Raw genomic sequence first — 21,157 nt, 5'->3', positions numbered from 1 at the left:
AAATGGGACTTTGGATAATAGAAAGGTTGAACAGGTAGATATAGAGGAAGGAAGGCTAGGGGGAAAGTTTCAGCTGAAAGGTCAGCTTAAGAAAAGGCATAGGTAAAGAAAAAATTGCAGGCAGTTTGGGAAATGGTGAGTAGTCTATTTTGGGTGTGGCAGAGAAGATGTAGAGGGGAGTGATTATAGAAAAGCCAGACAGGTAGATAGGGGTCATTTTAAGGGTCTTTGTATCAGTTAAGATGTTCTAGGCTTCCAATCAGTTTTCCCAGTTCAAACTGGCTTAAACAATGAGGAGGTTTATCAACTATGTAATAGGAAAGTCTAGAGGTAGCACAGGCCTGACCAGTTTGATCCTCTGCTCCATTATGATGCTAAGGACCCACATGGTTCTATCTCACTACTATGTTGTTTGTAGTGACAGTTTCATCCTAAGGCCGGTCTTCCTTGTGGTCAGGTGAGGGTTGCCAATAGTCATCCGGTTTCCTTGAGAAAGGCTTTCTGTGTAAACTCTCTCTTAAACGTGGTGAAAATCTCTCTAAGTCTTTTTTTTTTAATTTCTTTATTGATTAAGGTGTCACATATTTGTCCTCATCCCCCCATTCCCATCCCACACCCCTCCCCACGGATGCCCCCACCCCCCTGTTGTCCTTAACCATTGGTTAGGCTTGTATGCATGCACACAAGTCCTTTGGTTGATCTCTCCCTCCTACCCCCACCTTCCCCTACCCTCCTTCTGAGGCCTGACAGTCCGATTGATGCCTCCTTGTTTCTGGGTCTGTTCTTGTTCATCAGTCTATGTTGTTCATCATTTCCCCTAGATGAGTGAGATCATGTGTTACTAGAAATATACTTATAAGAACCGAATGTGAGACAAGCAATAATAGTTATGCTGACAGGCAAATGAATCAGTCTGTAGTGAGTTTGTTTCTGGACCAACAGTTCTTTTGAGACCCAATTTCAATGTCCACCAGTTCCTTATATGTACATGTTGGCACTGACTTTTCAGCTCTGGATGGTGGACAAATGGTGGTAATGCAGGTCTGACTCCCTCTGGTTTGGTCTCGCCCAGACCCAGGGGCACGGCTTCACCCGGACTCAAGGGCATGTGGCCTCACCCAGACCCAGGTGCGCGCGGCCTCACCTGGACCCAGGACCCAGCCTCACCTGGATCCTGGGGCGCACGGCCTCACCCGGACCCGGGATCCAACTTCACCTGGACCCAGGAGCGCACGGCCTCACCCGGACCCGGGATCCAGCTTCACCCGGACCCAGGGGCGCGTGGCCTCACCCGGACCCAGTGGCGCGCGGCCTCTCCTGGACCCAGGGGCGTGCGGCCTCTCCCAGACCCAGGGGGGGCGGCCTCACCCGGACCCGGGACCCAGCCTCACCTGGATCCCGGGGCGCACGGCCTCACCCGGACCCGGGATCCAGCTTCACCCAGACCCAGGGGCGCGTGGCCTCTCCAGGACCCAGGGGCGCACTGTCTCACCCGGGCCCGGGACCCAGCCTCACCCGGATCCAGGGGCACATGGAAAAAAATTTAGGTTTAATAAATAAAAAATATTCCTGTTTCATTGAATCGAAGATGCTATCAATTGTTTGTCTACAAGACAAACAACCTGTTTCTTCAACAAATAAATTACAAGGAAAAAAGACATGAAGGAGGAACCTATAGATTAAAAGAGACCTAAAGGAATATCAACCAGTAGTGATGTATGGACCTCATTTGTATCCCAATTCAAATAAACTTGAAAACGCACACATTTTTGACACCTCTGAGACAACTAGAAATTTGAACACTGGCTTGAATATATATTGATATCAAGGAATTATTGTGGTTTTTAAAATGTGGTATAATATTTTGTGGTCATGTTTTTTAAAGCCCTATATTTTAGTAATACATACTAAATTATTTACATATAAAAATGGCTGATTTTTGGGATTTGTTCCAAAATAATACAGGGATGGGTGGAATTAGGTAGGGATATGGTACAAAATTCGCTGTGCGAGCTGATAATTATTGAAGCCAAGTGGTATATTCTGCCTTTTATATGTTTTAAATTTCCCTTAATAAAAAGTTTTTTAAGAAAGATTGAAAAACAAGATCAGGATAAGTCTAATTGATAAGGTGACATTTGCTATGGAATGCTCAGCATGTAGAGGGTGCCACCACCATCTGTCATTCAAAATATTAAAAATCATATTGTCTAGGGGTTGTGATGGCCAAAAATTGCATTAAAAGGGGCCAAAATTCTTTTCTCTCTTTTTTTAAAAATATTTTTTATTGAGTTTTTACAGAGAGGAAGGGAGAGAGATAGAGAGCTAGAAACATCGATGAGAGAGAAATATCGATCAGCTGCCTCCTGCACACCCCCGACTGGGGATGTGCCCGCAACCAAGGTACATGCCCTTGACCGGAATCGAACCCGGGACCCTTCAGTCCGAAGGCTGACGCTCTATCCACTGAGCCAAACCGGCTTTGGCCAAAATTCTTTTCTAATCCTCCCATTAAGAGGTAGAGCAAATTCTCTTCCGCTTGAATCCAGTCTGGCTTTAGGGACTTGCTTGACCAATAGGCTGCAGCAGAAGGGACATTCCAAGACTTTCGAGGCTAATTCATAAGTCTTATAGCTTTGTTGGCTCTCTTGGAAGACTCTGGAAGTCCTAAGCTACGATATGAGAAGTTTGACCACCCAGAGTCCATCATTCTGGTGGCTCTGCTCCAATAAACAGGCCCAGTTAACTCATTCTTCTATCCATCCCCACCAAGGCTCCCAACTTGAATGTAGCCCACGTGGACCTTCCAGACCAGTCCATCTGCTAAATGAAATAGAAGAATCACCCAGATGAACCCTGCCTGAATCCCTGACCCACAAAATCATGAGCTACAATTAATGGTTGATACTTTAGGACACTACGTTTTTCAGGCAGCAATAGGAGGCCAGAACAGAGGTATATATACTACATGTGAGAACTTTTTAAAAAATCTTTATTGTTCAGATTATTACAGTTGTTCCTCTTTCCCCCCCCCCATAGCTCCCCTCCACCTAGTTCCCACCCCACCCCATGCCCTTACTCCCCCCCCCACTGTCCTCATCCATAGGTGTATGATTTTTGTCCAGTCTCTTCCCACACCCCCACACCCCCTTCCCCCCAAAGCAGGAGGTACAGGGCACGCCAAGGCCAGATGATGCTTATTTGAAAGATTTTAGGAAAGTCTGAAGCATGAGCCAAGACAGGCCATTCCTATGGAAAGCCACTGGAATCACCTTAGGTGGGCCCTCAGTTTGGTGGGGTATGGTCTTAGGGAATCACCAGGATGAGACAAACAGTGGTAGCCAGTTTGATAGAGACTCAGGTATGTTTCACACCTGCTGGTTCTGTGGGGGAGGACTCAACAAAGGGCTCTGCCAGCACTTCTGGGAGAAAGCTGCCCCCTTAGCTCTCATGTTGGTGCCAGATACTTCAGTTCCTCCCCATATGTCCCTGGTGTCTTTTGAGCTGCTATCACAGCTTTGGAACTCAGAAAGAGTAAGTCCATATGTAGGAACTTTGAGAGGAACTGCCTGGGACTCCAGCAGCCTCTGAGTCATTCAGCCTCAATTCCCACTGGTTTTTACAACCAGAAGTTATGGGGATTTCTCTTCCTGGCACTGGAACCCTGAACAGAGAGGGGACACCTTCTATCCTCAGGGGATACCTTCACAGTCAAGATATCCCTCCTGATTTTTATCTGCCACATGTAGGTGTGGAATTAGCCCATTCTGTGTCTCTGACCCTCCTACCAGTCCCCATGCAGCTACTTCTTTAAATCTCTGGTTGTAGGACTTCTATTCAGCTAGATTTCAGATGGTTCTGAATGATGGTTGTTCTATAGTTAGGTTGTATTTATGATGTAGTTGTGGGAGGATGCAATTACAGCATTTACCTATGCCACCATCTTGCCCAGAAGCCTTTTCTTGTTCTTTGAACGCTCCTTTTTTCCCCCTTGTTGATGAGTGTATGTTATCTTAAGTCTCTGAGAATATTGTTGGTTTATCTAAAGTTATTTTTGCTGTATGCATTATTTACCTTATCATTTAAGTTTCTTTTTTGTTTATCTATTTTTAAAAAATCATCTTTATTATTGAAAGTATTACAGATGTCCCCCTTCCCCCCTCTCATTGATCCCCTCTATGCCGCACACCCCCAGGCCTACCACATTATTGTCTGTGTCCATGGCTTATAGATATATGCATATAAAATCTTGGTTTAATCTATTCCTGCCCCCATCCCCCTGCTCCCCTTTTCTCTGAGATTTGTCAGTCTGTTCCATGCTTCCATGTCTCTGGATCATTTGTTGTAATCTTAGAGGCTTTTTACTAATGTCTTGGCCAGAGCCAGAACTAGGGTAAAGCAAAGAGGACACCCAAATGCTGACTGAAAGCTCTGTGGCATGGGTGGGGCCTGTCTACTGGCTTCACTCTAGAATGATTGGAGCAGGACAGAGACATTTCATTATGGCCTCTCCTCATGTAGAGTATCCTAATTTGGGTTCCCTCAAAAGTAGAAACTGAGAAAAGGATTTGAAAGCAGGTAGTTTATTCAGAAGTTGATCTCGGGAATTTGGAGTGAGGGAGCTGAGAGAGCAACACAGGAAAAGAAGAAAAGCCAATATAAAAGTGAATTATTGAAGTTACTCCTGTGGGTCTTCCTTAGAATCATGCAGAGAACACACAGAATTGACCAGTGAAGAACAGGAAGCTAGAGGATTGCAACACCAGTTCCCATCTCCCCATTGGTTCAGGGTTAACCCTAGGGTGTTAAAATTGACCATATGTACAGGCAGTTCTCAAAAGCAAGCCAGGTAGGCTCTTACAGTGTCTTATTCCATTCAGGCTGATATAACAAAATACCACAGACTGAGTGGTTTTTCAACAGCAGAAATTTATTTCTCACAGTTCTGGAGGCTAGAAGTCCAAGATAATGGCGCCAGCAGATTTGGTATCTGGTGATGACTCATTTCCTGGCTTCATAAAGGCACTAGTCCTATTCATGATGGCCCTACCCTCTTTACTTAATTACCTCCATAAGGCCCCACTTTCTAATACTATCACCTTAGGGGTTAAGTTTCAACATATGAATTTGAAGTGAGGGTGACAGAAATGTTTAGACCATAGCATACAGCATCAGGTACGGCCTTGAAACTGAAAGCAGAAAGAGACCTAATGTTCCCTGAAGGACAAAAGCTGCCAGCATGAGGTCAGTCTGCTTTTGTACAAAAGGGTTCACTTATATAGCTGACATTAGAGGGGGCCCAAGGGGAACAGACAAGAGGCATCAGAGGTGTCTACTACATGGAGAAAAATTCAATCTCTTGCCTGGGAGATATAAACCAGGTTTCTGGGAGCTCAGAGTTATTCATTTAAACTTTCAGTTAATTGTTCTGGTTTTGAGTTTGGCAAATAACTCCCATCCTCAGCTGGGTTGTATTACCATCAACAGAGCTATAATTCATCCTACCCCATACTAATGCCTGCTTTAACCCTTTTGAGCCCAGACACTCCCATGCCGGGCAGCCTCTACACATGCATGTCCTCTCATGGCCAGCTGAAGTTTGCTGAGGTTTGCATCTTGTGGGTGGCAGCAGAGGGTGGGCATCGAGAAGGCACCCTTTCGGCTTTTCCCTTCTTAATCCCCCCTGTCCAGGTATCCAGTGCATCAGAATGCAGAGGTTTAAAGACACTTGGGGTATATCACCCTTGGGTTGGGGTGGTTGAACCTTCTCCCCAACACTCAGCCTGGGCAAGCCCTGGCCTTTAACTCCCTGACTTGCCCTGTGCTATCTCCCCTGCCATCCATCATTTGGAGCTACCTAGAAGTCAAAGGTCACGGGGACATCTGCATTTTGGGGGGGGCAAGAAACGCTGGGCACCTGTGGGGTGTCCTGGCTCTCTTCCAAGGACCATGTAGATGCCCTGTGGTTAAACCTTAGTCTGTTTTAATCTCTTATTCGCTGTGATGTGCCAGGAGGCTCCTCCTCTGTGCCCCTCCCCCTCTCCCAATAAAACTCAGAAGATTCTTAGCAGCATATCACAATGCTGGCGGGTGGTTGAAGAATGCAGCTAGCTTCCAGAATTAATGTACAACTATTTGAATCTGGTGTACAAGTATCTATGTGAATCTGTGCTTTTAATTCTTTTTGTGTCCATACCCAGAAGTGGCATTGCTGGATCATATGGTAATTCTATGCTTAATTTTTTGAGGAACTGCATGTGGTTTTCCACAGCAGCTGTACCATTTTATAAGAAATGCACAAAGGCTCCAATTTCTCCATGTCCTTGCCAACACTTATTTTCTGTTGTGTGTTTTTTTTCAGAGTAGCCATCCTAATGGGTGTGACATAAATTTATTTTTAAGTATAATTTGATTACACTATGGTAAACACAAAACCATTTTTACTTGCCATAATTAAAGGAAACTAAAAATAAACACATAGTACTAAAGCTTTTTAAAGTTTTCCTCTGCGGTCTAACCATCCTCTCATATACCACCAGTAGTGCTCATACACTAATGCACTAGGAGTACAACAGTATCAGGTTCTCTGTTCCCTTCACCAGCTGTGTCCTTCCTCAGAGCTTAATAGCACATCAGACCTATGCTACAAGAAGTGATAAATTGCCTGACTGGTGGTGCTCAGTGGTTGAGCATCGACCTATGAACCAAGAGATCACTGTTCAATTCCCAGTCAGGGCACATGCCCCAGTTGTGTGCTCGGTCCCCAGTGGGGGGTGTACAGGAGGCAGCTGATCAATGACTCTTATCATTGATGTTCCTGTCTCTCTCTCTCTCTCTCTCTCTCTCTCTCTCTCTCTCTCTCTCTCTCCCTCTCTCCCTCCCTCCCTCCCTCTCCCTTCCTCTTGGAAGTCAATAAAAATATTTAGTTTTTAAAAGAAATGAAAAAAAAGAAGTGATAAATCAATACTGGCAAGAAGGAGTGCCCCACTTACTGATTGCTATATAACAGCCACCCCAATACTTAGTCTCTTAAAACAACAACAATTATTTATTGTGCTGAGGAATTTGTGATTTGGCAGGGATGACTTGTGATATATGGGGACTCAGCTGGGATGACCTCACCCACTGGAGACTGGAACAGTTAGAAGCTGCCTGACATCTTTCCTTAATGGAGTCTTAGGGCCTCTCCATGGAATCTCTCCATGGTTGTTCCAGCACAACTCTCTCAGAGTAGCTGGGCTCCTACTTGGAAGCTCAAGGCTCCAAGAGACCCAGGTAGAAGCTGCAAGGTCACTTCTGGCACATGGGGTAGCAAGTCACTTAGGCCAGTCCAGATCTGAAGGGAGAACACAGAGATCCCATAGGCCCGTGGGAGGAATGTCAAAAACTGTAGCTACCTTTAATCCACCAAAAGGGACTTACTTGTCTTTCAGGTGCTCCACTCTGAAGAATGTGAGTATCTTAGGTAAATAGAAAATCTTAATTTCAATTTGAGCAGCAGTGGCAGTATGAAGCCATGATTTTGGGGAGAGAGAGAGATAAATAGGAAAATGGGAGGGTGATGGGATGAGGAGAGGTAGATAGGAAAATGGGAGGGTTATGGGATGAAGGTGTGTGTGTGTGTTTCTTCTTCTGTTTACCCCTGTGAGTCTGACTTTCACAAGCTAAGGGCTGAAAACAATCATCAAGCAGCAGTTTGCCATACCTGTTGGACTTGTGGTTTATTTATGGCTGTCTTTGAATTCTTTCTGGTCCTGAACTGGGCCTATGTGCCTTTCTAGTCTTTGTGGGTGTAACAGTGCTATTTTACATATCCATGGTGTAAAATACATGGAGGCAATATCTGAATATGGTGACAAGCTGGACTGCGGCTTTGATGACTCATGCTACACAGCATGTGGGAGCCAGATGCAGTCAAGCAGGCAAGACTTTCCGGAACTCTAGAAGGTGCATGTTCAGTTCTAAATGATAGAGCATAGAATTGCAATATAGTGCTGTTTTGACTTTATAAATATTCTGTCCTATATTAGGAGCCACTTCAACTTGGCTGTGACAACAGCTCCTTTGGTGCTCTCTAGATGAGTAGGTGACAATATATTTTATCATGGGATACTTTTGAGAGTAAAAGAGGCTGCTACTGATAATTTACACAATAAAATAGACCTAAACTTTGGATTTGGATATCTTTATTCCTGAGCCATTTCCTCAATCAGCTCCATCAACAAACTTGTGTTGGGCATCCCCTATGCTGTGTGAGGCACTCAGGGGTAGGCTCCATGCAGGAGGTGGTGAAGGGGAGCCTAGTTCTTGCCCTCATGCAAAATTATATATTATAGGAGGCACACCTGAAAAAATTCACATCTATTATGATCAAGTGCATGGACATGGGTGTTGTAGGAGTTCAAAGGAGGTTCAGCGTGGTTGGAGGCTGTCCTCCATAGAAGGAAGCACTTGGAATGGGTCTTAAAGTTGCAGTGGGTTGGGGCAGGGAGAGGGCAGCTTAGGTAGGAGCTCTTACATGTCTTCACGTCAGCTAACATGTTCAGGTCAGTGACACATTCACTCTGTATGCAAGTAGATGTCTGGGCAGCACATAGGCAAAGAACAGAAAAATGAAGCAGGCCAGTGAAGGCTGAATCAACAAATCAAGAAGGGTGGGGGAGCACCAGAAGATCTGTGCCTGGAGCACTTCCCAGGAGTACTTTATTTTCCTTCAAAGTTGAGTTTTATCTCAGGGACCTTGATTTAGGTATGACATCCTCTTTATGAGAGTATTTAAAAAATGGAGCAAGTAAAATCCCAGCCATTCAAGCCTTACCATACTCACTTTTTCCAACCTAACCAGTCTCAAATCTAGATTTCTGGGAAAGATCATGTGATTCCTCTGCTCAAGAATTTCCAAAGACTCCTCCTTGTTTATAATATAAACTTTCTCTGGTACTTGGCCTAGAATATAAAGTCTTGCATGATCTAGCAGGGAGCCCTGCTTCAGTTGCAAATTACAAAAGCACAAATCAATCTAGAATGTAAACTCCTTGAAAGCCGGGTCATTGTCTCTTTTGTCCATAGTTCTATTTCCAGACCCTAAAATGGCGCCTGCCATCAGGACACTCAGTAAGTATTTGTTAAATGACTAAATGAAGCCAGCTTAAATAAAAAGGGACCATACATGCTCTGGTAACTGAGAGAGACAGGAATGTAACTGGCCTCAGAACCTCCTTGGTCCAGGGACTCAAACATCAGTCTTCTATACTAGTATATGTCTGTATTTCTATCTCTAGCTCTACTACTATCTCTATCTCTAGCTCTATGTCACCCTCCCTCCCTCCTATGTGTTACTGTGTGCATGCTGTTCTCATTCTCTCCTGCTGAAGCTGGTTTTCCCCCAGGTGAAGGACATGGTAGAGCAAGTGAGTGAGGGCAAAGCCACATATGGCTCCAGGCTTAAACTGCAGAGAAAGAAAGAGTGTCTCCATTAATGATTTTTAAAAATTCCCAGGGAAGTACTCTCATTGGTTAGGCTAGGGTCACATGAGCTTTCTCTATCACAATCAATGCGAGAAGGGGCTTGGGAGACCATTGCCCTGACCTGGGTCATGTGCCTGGTGGGAGGCTCAAGCAGTTTACTGTGACTGGGCTGAGGAGAAGCTGTTCACCAAAGGAAGGAGCTGTTATCAGAAGTTGAGGTCCCTAGTACAGGCAGGAAAAACAAATAAAAAACCAAATGTCTAGAGATGAGTACATAAATACTCCCTCAGAATGAGACAGGGGTGGGAGTCTTGGGACAGCCCATAGGGCCCTGCAACAAACTTGAAATTGTTTTGAGGTCTCAATTTTATTTTATTTTTTTGTATCTGTGCTTATCTATAATAATAAAAGCATAATATGCTAATTAGACCGGACAGCCAAACGACCTTCTGCATGTCATTCTGGACATCCTTCTGGAGGAAGCTGCAGCGGCAGGGGCCGAGGCAGACGAGGTTAGGGGCAATCAGGCAGGCAGGCAAGCAGTTAGGGGTGATCAGGCAGGCAGGCAGAGGTGGTTACGGGCAATCAGGCAGGCAGGTGAGAGGTTAGGGGCCAGTGGTCCCGGATTGTGAGAGGGATGTCCAACTGCCAGTTTAGGCCTGATCCCTGAGGGGTCCCGGATTGTGAGAGGGTGCAGGCTGGGCTGAGGGACCCCCGCCCCCCCCCCCCACAGATTTTGTGCACTGGGCCTTTGGTAGGATAATAAAAGGCTAATATGCAAATCGACCAAACTGCGGAACGACCAGTTGCTATTATGCGCACTGACCACCAGGGGGCAGATGCTCAATACAGGAGCTGCCTCCTGGTGGTCAGTGCACTCCCACAGTGGGAGCACTGCTCAGCCAGAAGCCAGGCTCACGGCAGTGGTGGGAGCCTCTCCTGCCTCTGTGGCAGCACTAAGGATGTCTGACTGCCAGCAGTCGGACATCCCCCAAGGGTTCCTAGACTGCAAGAGGGCACAGGCCGAGCTGAGGGACACCCCCCCACCCCCAGTGTACAAATTTTGTGTACCAGGCCTCTAGTTTTAATAGAAAAACAATGCTTTAAAGAACTCACTATTGAATCAAATCTGTACTCTAGGAAGTTGTGCTATTAACTCTTTGCACTCGCTTGCTTTTTTCTCGATTCCTTTATTCTATTCGGGATTTAATTTTTTAAATACCCTAGATTTTACAAAGCATGGCAGTAGAATAAAAAATTGGAGTTTCTTTTCATACAAACTTATTTATTTGGATTTTTTTATATTTCAAATTATTGATACATTCAAAGAGTATAAAAAGAGCTGCTACCGATGCTAACCGTGTCGAGTCACACTCGACATCTGAGTGCAAAAGGTTAAGTATTCTGTGATTTTTTGCACCTCTTGGAACACTGTCTTGTACCCTCAAGAGTCTGTATAGCCCACACTGAGAAGCCATACTTGACCTTAATGATTTCCTCCAGACCTATCTCCTGACTGCACTGGTGTCATGCCACATTTGTTTTCCCCTGACTGGAATATCCTTCCTTGCCCTCTCACCTTCTGGCCCTGCCCACTTCAAGGTGCTCATCAAATCCCACATTCTTTATAGCATCTTCCTGGGTTACTCCCTCTGTCCTTTACACACAGTGCATTATAGTGGAAAGGGCTCATAAGATCCAGGTTCTAGTTCTACCTTTGTCACCAATTCTCTGCACGAAAGTTATTTCCTCTCTCTGTAACTCAGTTTCCTCTTCTGTAAAATGAGGGGTTGCATTGACCCTGTTGATTAGCAAAGGACAGCTTTCAGCTCCTTCTGCCCCAGCCTGGGTGCTTCCCATCCCCTAATCCCATTTTAGCAATCTCCCAACTAGGAAGAGTGCTCTCTGTACTAGCCAAATTCTAGGACACTCTAATAGTTCAGAAATTCAGGGTCTGGAGCTTTTTTTTTTAATGGTAAATATAAAGAGTTTAAGGTCAGTGCTTATATTAAGGATCTCTCTCTCTCCCTCTCTCTTTCTGTGCCCCCCTTTCTCTCTTAGGAAGAGGACTTTTCTACACTCTTCCTCTTTCCCTATTCTTTGTCTAGCAGGGAGCAGAGTGAAGCCTAGGGGAAAGGAGGACACTAGATAATTCAACTGAGCCTAGGATATTCTCTTTGTAGTCCTATCTGGCTCAGAAGAAGGTCAAAACCCCAGCTGATCCCTAGTCTGTATCCAGTAGCAAAGGAAAAGATTCCTGTGTTCAAGGCTGCTCTGGCTTAGTATCACCTTAACCCTCCACCCCCTATTCTCTCCTGTCTTCACCTCTTCTTATTTTGTGCCCATAAGTGAGAAGCACAAAGCTAGGCACCCAGAAAATGTGTTCTGATTGATAGAATGTGGCAGAGAAAAATGCTTATGAATGACTTAAAGAGGAGCACACAACTCACAAAAGGACAAGTTTGGTTTTATGATTATTCTTTTGTTGTTGTTGTTAATACTCACCTGAGGATATTTTTCCATTGATTTTTAGAAAGAGTGGAAGGGAGGGTGAGAGTCACACAGAGAGAAACATCAATGTGAGAGAGACATATTGATTGGTTGCCTCCTGCATGTGCCCCAACTGGGGCAGGGATCCAGCCTGCAACCTGAGGTATGTACCCTTGACCAAAATTGAACCTGTGAGCCTTCAGAATTCGGGCCACTGCTCTATCCATTGAGCTAAACTGGCTAGGGATGATTATTCATTCTTAAGCAGAACAAGGAAGGGCATGGCATCAGGAAATTGGAAAAATGTTCTTAAAGTATATTTTTGCCTCAAAACATCAGCTTCTGCTTTCAGAAATAGGATGGACATATTTTGAAGCACTGTCAAGTGGTATGGAATTGCTACATAGTGCAAATAATTCTCTGGGGGGAAAAGTTTACCCAGAGTGCTTCTAAAAGGATGGGAAGGAACCTAGGTCTTTTTTTAAAAATCATTATTGTTGAAAGTATTATATAGGTCCCCCTCCCCATTAACCTCTTCCATCCTGATCCCGCCCCCCCCAACCAGGTCCTTACCACCCCATTGTCCATGACCACGGGTTATGCATATATGCATACAAGTTCATTGGTTCCTAGCTCTTCTTTTAATGTGGTGTCTGTTCAATTTAGTGCAACCAAGAAATGTTCAAAGCCTTGGTAGGTGTCTTGTCAGGCTGTGGGCCTGATATGCTTCCAAATGGTATGCCTTTCTTAACAGAACATGGAAAGCCTAAATTCTGGTGTCACATGTGTTCTCCATCACCAGGATAGTCATGAAGCTCAGTAGAATTGGTGGGAAAATGCAGTGGGTTTTATCTCCAACTTTAGAAAGTTAGCTAAGTGGAACTAGATTTTTGGTAAGTTGTTTTCCTGACTCAGGCATGTCCCAAACTGGCTACCTTGTCTTGAGGCCCTGGGCAAGCATCCAAATCCTGCTGCCCTGAATTGCTCCTAGAGGAAAAGGAGCCTGTTTCAACTCTCTGCACTTCTTAAAGTGTTACTTTGATTGGACAGCAGATAGCAAGCAGTCTGTTTAGAAATATTACTATTATTAACTCTGTCATGGTTATATTTTTAAATTATACTTTCTCTTTCCTTTGCCAAGAGCAAATGATAACACACATTTGCACTGCGGAGCCAACCAAAACTGTGTAGGGTTTGCCCAGACAGGTTTGAAAATGTATTCTATGCCCACTGCTGCCCAAACAGGAAGTCTTTCCATACCTCCCCATCTCCAGGTCAGGGGCCCATGCCTTTTTATTAAAAACAACTCTTTAAAAAAATAAAATAAGCTTTATTATCACTATAAAAGAAGTACATTTTGTTGTTTATACAAGTATTACTTGGAAAATACATAAAAAGTATAAGAAGAAAACCAGATATCATCTATAATACCAGAACACAGAAATAACTTCTATTAAATTTTGCTATATTTCTTCTTAGCCTTTTTAAAATATATTGATACAAAACTATGGATGCAAAATGTTCCCAATATACTTATATTACATATTCAGGAACATATTGCAAAAATAATTTTGTACCTTACTTTTATCACTTTATCATATCACAATCCACAAATAACCATTATAAGATTTTTGGTCTATTCCCTCCAGCCTTTTATCTGTATATTGATACAAAACCATGCATGCAAAATGCTCCCAATATATTTATACTGCATATTAGGAACACATCACAAAAATAGTTTAGCATCTTTCTTTGATAGACTTTTGGTATATTTCCTCCTAGCCGTCATTCCATATTATTGATACAAAACTATGAATGCAAAATGTTCCCAATACATTTATATTACATATTAGGAACACATCGCAAAAATAGTTTAGCATCTTTCTTTGATCACTTAATATTCCACAAGTCAGAGATAACCACTTTTGAAGTTTTGGTATATTTCCTCCCAGCCTTTCATCTCTACATTGAAAGAAAGCCACATACAGAATGTTCCCTATATACTTAGATTGCTTGATGGGAACATTTTGTGTAAAAATTTGTGCATTTTTTTATCACCAAATATTTCATCAGGAGCACATTCTCATGTCACTTATTAGAGGTACCATATTTTATTTACCCAATCCTTTGTTGTTGGTCATTCAGGATGTCCCTAATCTCCATCCTTTAAAAATACTGAAAAGAACATTTTTATGTATTCTTTTTCTGTGATTTTTTTTCATGTCATTTTTATGTTTTTTTCTTGACCACTTAAATGCCCTCAACATATTAAAGATGACCCTGTGTCTACAATACTTTTAGCTAATGTTTTTTCAGTTGTTGTTTGCTTGAGCACAAATTCTTTGTTTTAACATTCTAGCATGAATATAAAATCTTATGCCTTATATAAGTTTCAATTCATTAAAAGAAAATTTAAAACAATAGTGAAGAACACAAAGGCTGACCCCTCACCTCCCATTAAACTATTAAAATACAACTCATGTACCCCTCCTCTTCCCAAGGCAACCATTTTCTTCCTTCCTCAGGGCCTACTTTTCTTCTGATCTTGTCATTTGATTGGTCTTGTAATTACTTACCAGTTGTACTGCTATGAAGATAAGTAGCTCCCAGACCTTTCAGTTATCAATCTGTCACAAGTGCAGAGTGGTATCTCGTGACATGATGATCCCCGAGATGTCTGAGGTCTGTGCATCCTTGCCCCCTAATTTCCATGTCGTCTATGACCCCTAAACACTTTTTAGAGGATTATATTTAACAATGTTACAAAAAAAACATGGCAAAACAAAAACACATGGAAAAGTCAAGAAAAAGTTCAGCTTGAATCCCACCACCTTAAGCAACAAGTATGTTTGTTGCATGGTCTTTCCAGTTTCTGTTCCTATACAGACCCACTTTTTAAACATGGTGTCCATGTGATTTTATGTCCTTGATTTTTAAAATTTTATATATAAGCATTTTCTAGGTTTTTTATAAAGTCTTTATAAATATTATTTGTAATGGCTGAAAAAGGTTATATTGAATAAGTTAACCTCTATGGTTAAACATTCATTTGGTTGAAACTATATAAAGTACCAAATATGGGCCAGAGATTTAAAATGAACTTAAATCATACGTTTTTGGGAGAGGGCTTGTGCATATCTACTTGTGCACAGCTGGGTAATTTACAGTCACTATTTATTCATCCTGGGGCCAATCTTGGGCCTTGCCCATGAACTGTGTTCAGTGTGTAGGCCAAAGTTCATAAAACTAATCAGTTTCACCTCAAATTTTTATAACTAAACTAATTCACCTCCATTTCCTGCTCTAACCACTACTGTCCAGGCCCTCCAGCATGAGGTCTGAAGGAAAAGGCCTCAAACTAGCCTTGAACAAATCCTCTCTCTCCAGAAGCCCTAGTTATCTTGTCTGTAGTTGGGTGTGTTTTTTTGACTGCTTTATTCTATTTATCTTTTGAGGTTGTTGCCAGTAGAAAATATGAAAGCATTTGGAATAATATGTAAAAGGAATATGCAAAAACAACATATTGGAATTATTATGATTTTGATTATTGTGGTTTTTGTGGCCAGGCCTTTAAAAGGTCTGGTCTTGGGATAAGGGGAGGAGGTAGGAGTAGGGATGGGAACCAGGTGAGGAAGCTGCCTAGGGAGAATCACACTTCAAAACAATGAAGCCCTATGGATCAGTTGGTTGAGCATTGTCCTGTGCAAGGAAAGGTTGCCTGTTGATTCCAGGTCGGGTCACATATGATTGCAGACTGAAGGCAACCAATGATGTTTCTCTCTCTCCCCCTATCTCTAAGCATGTCCTTGGGTGAATATTAAAAAAAACAATTATCAGGCCTCTCAGTACTGTGGATCTCAGCTCCCAGTGCAACCTCCCAAACTCCCACCACTAGTCAGATTATAGAACTCACTGGTATAAGGGGAGTGCTCCAGTGCCTGAGCTACTAAGAGTAATGGAAGTCTTCTCAGAGCTCCTCCATAATGGCTCAATTTACAATCCCCACAGGGGTCTAAGCCTTTTTGAAGAAGCCAAGGAGATCAATTGTGGAGCGGGAGAAGAAGGCAAAGGTGGCAGATAGGTGAAATATTAGGAAAGACTAGCAGATTTTTGTTCATTTACTGAGTAGTAAGTAACTAATGGGTGGAGATGAGAGAGATGTAGGATGGCTGGGAGATACACATTTGCTATAACTGGTGTATATATACTCTGTTTTTCAGTTAAGAGCAATGTAATCATTCTAAATACAAATGCATATGTAATGTTCTAGGGTTGAGGCTGCTACACTGCAGGCCAGTGGGAAAATAGAGCTCTAAAAATGTATGCCAACTTGGATATATCCCCTGACTCAAGTCTTTATTTCCTATCAATAATCTTTCATTGATCTTCAAAAAGATCAATGGAACCTATTTTTATTTTCATGTTGCACAGTCTCTTGGGAAAGCTGCCTAGAAGTTAACGTCCACCTGTGTAGGATCAGGTACTCTCCAAGTGTTGCCCTGAGCTCTATAGTCCAGGATGGGGGTGGGAGGGTACGGACAGGACAAATCCAGCCCCCTGCTGCCCAGTCTGCCTTGATAAGTAAGGTGTTTTAAACAATCCGCAAAATAATTTGCACTGCAGAGTCCTTATTAGGTCTTTTTAATTGGACAGTTGCCCATATGAATGGAAATCAAAAGCAGCATACAATCATTCAATCTCCTAGCACTGGAGTATGTCCAACTGTTCTCCTGTTTTGTTTGGGTTCCACTTCAGTCCTTGTCTGTATGTGCACATACATTTTTACAGAGTTGCAACCACTGCCTTTTTTTGTGCCCTGGTTATTGGCATCTAGTTTCCCAAGTAACATTGACACACATCTGTTCCAATCAATTGCCGTTCCCATCATGACTGACTCATTTGGCGGGAAAAACAAGTTTATATGCCAATTGGAACAAAGAAGCAAGGGTATGGGAGAGCAGCAGGGAGAAAGAAGTGGTGGGAGAGGGTTATTTCAACTTACAGATCATAAAACATTTTCCAATAACATTTTTAAAGGATGTATAATATTACACTGAATGATTGATTATATTTTACCCCATGCTGTGGGACTCTTAGTTGGCTTTCAATGCCTAGTGAGTTAAAATGCATATAAATTACAGACTTTGAGAGATGATTATATTTTCTTGAAACAGGAGTCTTCTGTGTCCAGATCCGGTTCAAGAGTGTTGATATACTGTTCCTTTGTTGGGAAAAAAAGTCAGTACTGCTACCTGGAGATGCTGGATGCCTTAAAAATATTCCTGTGATTAATTAAAAAAAAAAAAAAAAACTACGTTCAGTTTTAACTTATAAAAGCAATCTGTATATCTTGTCCCATAATTTACAGAAATGTCATTTTAAATTTAGAGTTAGACTAAGCTCTTCCTAGTTTAAGGGCCACACCTGTCTAATAAACTTAACACAATGCCCTTAGCTTCCTCACTAACAAATAACATGTGTTGGGGGAAAAATGAGAAAACAATGGAAAGGTGCCTCCTTGCAGGTGGTAACAATGGATCAACTAATCAACTATGTAAATTGGCTCCCTTTATACAAGTCTCTCACACATTATGATGCACATTTAGCAATGTTGAAAAACAATTTTAAAGAATACCTTAGAGGGTTGTTAAGGAGAATTTATAGTCTGGAACGAATTGCCATCTTTTTAATTGACACAGAAATGTTTGGCTGAAATATTGCTTTATTCACATTTTTGTCCTTGGAGGAAAATCTAAGCACACTGCAACTTTGATCGTGTGAATAATGGTGCAAGCTGACTATTTTAAGTCAGGAAAGGGCTGCGCGCAAAGGGCTGTTTGGACGACCTCAAACTCAGTGCCTTTAGGGGGCCCTGGGTAAAGGGCCGCTGCGCTTCTGGGAGGCAACGCCCCCTAGTCAGGATCACTTACTCCTCGCCCTCTGCCCCTTGCGGTCCCCAACCCGCCTGGTCTCTCACCTGTGTCCTGCAGGCGCCCACTGGAGGGAGCCGGATGGCGCGGGCCTGGTCTTCTCGGAGGGCTGGGAGCCACCGAGCCTTCTTCTGGCTCAAGGGGACCGTACAGAGCGGGGAGAAAGGGAGAAGGGAAGTTGGTGAGAGGCAGAGGCTGGAGGGCAGCCTCGAGGTGCCGCCCACTCCCAAGTGCAGAGACCGGCGGGGGCGGGAACCTGTTTGCCTGCAAGGCCTGGGGATTGTGGGCCTGCGGGAACTTGGGGCTGCCCGCGCGGGCAGGAGCCCACTCTAGGGCTTCGCAGCCTAGGCATCGCGGCTGTGGCGGGGAAGGAGGGGCGGGGGGCGGGGGCGGAGGCTGCGGGGGGCGGGGGCGGAGGCTGAGGAAAGCCAGGCTCGGCCAAGGTCGCTGGGTCGCGCGCGGCCCCTGGGAGCCCGAGGGTCCTCGGCGGCCAGAAGGGCCCCAAACAGCCCTGCGACTGCCCCTGGCGCAAGGGAGTCTGGGAAAGCAGGCGTTTCAGGCGGCTGATCCCAACTTCCACCCAGCTGGCGGAGGGGGGGGGGGCGCGGGGGCTGCAACCCCCGCTTCTCCAGACCAGAACCCTTCTGCCCCACCCCCGCTCCCGGCCTCGGGGAGGATCGGTTCTAGGCAACCCATCCAGACCAGAGTGGGTTTCGTGTTTTGTTTATTTTAAGAGAACATAAAGCGTGGAAATGTTCCACACCTCCCTTTGTCTTTGCCAACAGTCCCTCACCTCTCGATTCGCCAGGTCAAAAATAAATATCTAAGTGATTTTCACAGGCAAAGGGAGCCTTCAGCCAGAGAATGAGCACTCTCTTTCCTAGGCCGGTTGTCAAGCTCCTAGCCTACTGAGAACCCCAGTGAGGAGCGGAGGTGGGAGGTCGACAGACGTGCAGCACTAATTAGCAACAATGCCCAGAGTTGTGCAGGTACCGAAGGGCCCCTGAATGGACAGCTGAGTTACTGCCACTTTCTCCAGAACTGTCAAGTCAGTGCCTTGCCAGTGGAGAATCCCTTCTGTGAGCCCCCCCCCCCCCCCGGGGGCGACCAAAGTGGCCTTGGAACACGCTTTCAGAGTGAAATTCCAGGACAAGTTTTGGGGGACAGGGCAAGGTGCAGCTAGAAATGCGAAGCCTTATTAAGGAGCCATCCCACGTGTCCCCGCTCTCCCTGCAGACCTCAGATCGGGCAGGTCGGCCACTTGCCACGCCGTCTGGGACTCACCAGGCCACCAAGGACCCGCGCCTCGAGCTGAAAGGCAACTCCCCGCAGCACAGCTAGGGAGGAGGAAGAGCATGGGGCCAGAAACTTTCATCTTTCCTGGACTCCAAAATCCTTTCCATGCGCACGACGTGAGGCCTTTTACCAGGAGCTGCAGAACGGGGACTGCTTGCAGTGGGTCACCCCCTCCTGTCCCCCCTTAATCTTTTTCTAACCCCCACCCCCATTTAGTTGTTGGGGTCTGAGGTAATCTCTTTTCGTTTTTGTCGTGTGGATGGCATTCTAAGTGATCAGGAAGGGAATTTTTTTCGACCGCTTAAATTTTCCTTGGGCAGGGTAAGGTGTGCTAAAACGAAGTACCTTTCATTTACACTCATTTGCATATTGAAAGGCAGGCAAACGTTTGATGGAGGACAAACTCCCTAACCCGCGCTGCACTAGGACTTACCTGGTGGGTGGGCTCTTGTGGGATTCCCAGCCTTACCCGGGCAGCAGAAACAATACTCCAGAATACGGATCACCCACTGCAGTACTGTTCCCGCTGCTAGGGCACAGCTGAGTGCTGGCACCACGTCCCTTCTGGGAACACCCCCCCACACACACCTCGCCCCAAATCCCCACAGAGTAGTGGCGTCCACCCCCAATCTGGTGTTGCCTCGTGGGAGGGGAAGGGCGAGGAGAAAAGACAGAGACATAAGCCACCGCCCCCCCCCCCCCCCATCTGCTGCAGAGCTGGCCTTGGGAGCTGATGCCTTGCAGGAGCACACGTCCAGCAGAACCCCACCTTCTAACTTTCCCTCGAGGGGGTATAGCAGCGCCTCACGTTTTGAACCATTGTAAAGAACTTCAAAACATGAATTGCTGCTGTATCCCCTAGGAGTCCACGAAGGGGGATCGCTCTGGGGTGCCTGCAGGCAGAGAAACACAGGGTGGTGATAGGGAAAAAGCCCCAACCCGCCCTGCCCACTGTCGAGGAATGCAGCAAAACTTGTGACAAAGACACTTCCTTCCAAATAGATGTATTTTTTAGAACTTCACCATTAGATTTCCAGGACTGGCAGGTGGAGTGAAGGGTGTGACTCTCAATTTATTTTCCCAGAGGATGAATCTTGGAAAAGTATATAGGTGAAAAGCCGAGGGGTAGGAAATAAGAATTAGGGTGGTAAAATAATCTTACCTCTGAAAGCAATAATAATAAAATAAATTGAGGCAGTTTGACAACATCTGGATTACTCTTTTCAGCTTCAAAGTCTTGGTGAAACTTCTTCCTGCTGCACATTAGAAATCCTAAGTCTCATTGAATGTCCCCATTTAAAAAAACAAACACAAAAACTTTTCATTTATTGACTTAAAGGAGATCACCAAAACGTCTCTGGCAGCTTCAGCTGATTCTAACATATATGATATCTGGGAAGTATATATCCCTCCATCCAAGCGTCAGAAGTCCTCTTTTATCTGCCATTGCTTCATTCTTACAGCAAACACCCTGCTTTGAATTGTTTTAAAAGGTGTAAAAGAATGAGAGATAACTCCTCAAATGAAATACCTGGCTCTTTACTTGTGAAACTAGTCACTCAAATTTACCTATAAGTAATTTGTATTTTCTAATGTCACCTATCAAAACATCAATCAAACCACTTAAATACTTCATGTCAAATCCCTTCTTTCTTTCTCAAGCAGCTCTACAGAAACTCTTTCCTGTCCTGAAATGGCCGCACTGTGCATATTCCTTAATGATTAACTCATTAGATACCACTTTTTCCTTTTTAAAATGGACACACATTAGCAATAAGTTACATGCATCCCCCCCCAATGTTTAAACAAAATAGTCAATTAAGCACAGAAGAAACTACCCTCAATCACAAACCTGAAAGTTAAAACAAGACCAGCACAAAACTCTAATGGTTTTGAAAGTTAAAAAACATTTCAGTACAAATCTGCTTAGTGTTTTGGTTCATTTAAAAATTATGTTGGTTTTTCAAAACCAA

General features: G+C 44.2%; 3 non-coding genes across 3 annotated transcripts; all 3 read right to left on the bottom strand.

The window, feature by feature from the left end:
* Nucleotides 1-13,759: 13,759 nt before the first annotated feature.
* On the bottom strand, nucleotides 13,760-13,836 carry MIR450 (microRNA mir-450). The gene has a single exon (NR_129205.2). It is a non-coding gene; the product is annotated as a microRNA mir-450 (primary transcript).
* Nucleotides 13,837-19,643: 5,807 nt separating this feature from the next.
* Nucleotides 19,644-19,726, bottom strand: MIR503 (microRNA mir-503). The gene has a single exon (NR_129204.2). It is a non-coding gene; the product is annotated as a microRNA mir-503 (primary transcript).
* A 240-nt stretch (nucleotides 19,727-19,966) lies between these two features.
* MIR424 (microRNA mir-424) lies at nucleotides 19,967-20,046 on the bottom strand. The gene has a single exon (NR_129203.2). It is a non-coding gene; the product is annotated as a microRNA mir-424 (primary transcript).
* Nucleotides 20,047-21,157: the final 1,111 nt, after the last annotated feature.

Source organism: Eptesicus fuscus, chromosome 1, assembly GCF_027574615.1.
Source record: "Eptesicus fuscus isolate TK198812 chromosome 1, DD_ASM_mEF_20220401, whole genome shotgun sequence".
Taxonomy (NCBI): Eukaryota; Metazoa; Chordata; class Mammalia; order Chiroptera; family Vespertilionidae; genus Eptesicus; species Eptesicus fuscus.
Note: the sequence above shows the minus strand (reverse complement) of the source record. Positions and strands in the feature narration are given on the sequence as shown.